We start from the raw sequence: 2,227 nt of genomic DNA, 5'->3' as shown, positions 1-2,227 counted from the left end.
CCAGTAACATGTTGTTTTGGTTACTATAGCTTTGTAGTATAGTTTAAAGTCAGGTAGTGTTATGCCTCCAGGTTTATTTGTTTATTATTTTGCTCAGGATTGCATTGGCTATTCATGGTCTTTTGTTATTCCATATGAATGTTGGGTTCGTTTTTTCCATTTCTGAGTAAAATGTCATTGGAATTTTGATGGGGACTCCATTGAATCTGTAGATCACTTTGGGCAGTAAGGACATTTTCACAATGTTAATTCTTCCAGTCCAAGAGCATGTGGATCTTCATGTGTCCTCTTTAATTTCTCTCAAAGTGGTTTGTAGTTCTTATTGTAGAGATTTTTTTCATATCCTTGGTTAACTTTATTTGTTCCTAGGTATTTAATTTTTTTGGTGACTATTGTAAATCAGCTAGCTTTCTTGATTTCTTTTTTGCTAGTTCATTGTTGGAGTATAGAAATGCTACTGATGTTTCTGTATTGATTTTGTATCCTGCAACTTTGCTGAAATCATTTATTAACTCTAAGAGTAGTCTTAGAGTTGTATGGTCTTTAGGCTGTTCTATATATAGAATCATATCTTCTGCAAACAGAGACAGTTTGACTTCATCTTTTCCAAGCTGGTTGCCCTTTATTTCCTTCTCTTCCCTGATTGCTCTGGCTAGTACTTCCAACACTATGTTGAATAAGAGTGGTGAGAGTGGGCATCCTTGCCTTTTCCTGTTCTTAAGGGAAAAGCTTTCAATTTTTCCCCATTCAGGATGATATTAGCAGTGGGGTTGTGATATATCGTTTAAATTGTGTTGAGATACTTTCCTTCTATACCCAATTTATAAGGAGTCTTTATCATGAATGAATGTTGAATTTTGACAAATGTTTTTTCAGTGCCTATAGACATGATCATATGGTTTTTGTCTTTGATTTTATTGATGTGGTGTATCACATTTATTGATTTGCATATGTTGAACCAAACTTGCATCCCTGGGATGAATCCTGCTTGATCATGGTGTATAATTTTATGTATGTGCTGCTGTATTCTATTAGCTAGGATTTTATTGAGGATTTTTGAATCTATATTAATCAAGGATATTGGCCTGTAGTTTTCTTTTTTCTTTCTTTCTTTTTTTTTTTTTTTTGTTCTATCTTTGTCTGGTTTTCATATCAGGGTGATGTTTGCCTCATAGTATTAGATTGGGAGAATTGCCTCTGTTTCAATTTTTTGGAATAGTTTCTAGAGAATTGGTATTAATTCTTCTTTGAAGGTTTGGTAGAATTCTGCAGTGAAGCCATCTGGTCCTGGGCTTTTCTTTGTTGGGAGACTTCTGATAACAGCTTTAATCTCTTTGATTGTTATTGGTCTCTTTAGGTGGTCTATGTCTTCTTGGCTCAGTCTTGGTAGTTTGTGTGTGTCCAGAAATTTATCCATTTTCTCCAGATTTTCAAATTTCTTGGCCTATAATTGTAAACTATAGTAGTCTCTAATGATTTCTTGTATTTCTGTGGTGTGGGTTATAGTATAACATTTTTCATTTCTAATTTTTGTTATTTGGGTGTTCTCTCTTCTTTTTATAGTTAGCCTTGCTAATGGTTTGTCAATTTTATTTATCTTAAAAAAACACAACTTTTTGTTTCATTATCTTTTGTATCATTTTTTGTGTTACTATTTCACTTAGTTCTGTTCTGATCTTAATTATTTCTTTCTATCTACTAAATTTGGGTTTAGATTCTTTTTGTTTTTCTAGCTCTTTAAGGTGATGTGCAAGGTTGTTTAGTTGCCATCTTTCCATTCTTCCGAAGTAAACATTTAATGTGGTAAATTTCCCCCTTAGTACTGCTTTTGCAGTATCCCACAGATTTTGGTATGATGTGTCATTATTTTCATTAATTTCAATAAATTTTTTGATTTCCCGTTTAATTTCTTCTTGGACCCATATGTCATTGAGTAGAATGTTGTTTAATTTCCATGTATTTGTATAGTTTCCAGAGTTTCATTTGTTATTGATTTCTAATTTTAAGACATTGTGGTCTGAAAAAATACATGGAATAATTCCAGTTTTTTTTAATTTGTTGAGACTTGATTTGTGACCTAATGTGGTCTATCCTGGAAAATGTTCTATCATACATGGAATAATTCCAGTTTTTAAAAATTTGTTGAGACTTGATTTGTGACCTAACGTGGTCTATCCTGGAAAATGTTCTATGTTTTGATGAGGAGAATGAATATTCTGAGGTTGTT

This window comes from Galeopterus variegatus, unplaced genomic scaffold, assembly GCF_000696425.1.
Source record: "Galeopterus variegatus unplaced genomic scaffold, G_variegatus-3.0.2 Scaffold1200, whole genome shotgun sequence".
Taxonomy (NCBI): Eukaryota; Metazoa; Chordata; class Mammalia; order Dermoptera; family Cynocephalidae; genus Galeopterus; species Galeopterus variegatus.
The sequence above is the reverse complement of the archived record's forward strand: the minus strand, read 5'-3'. Positions refer to the sequence as shown.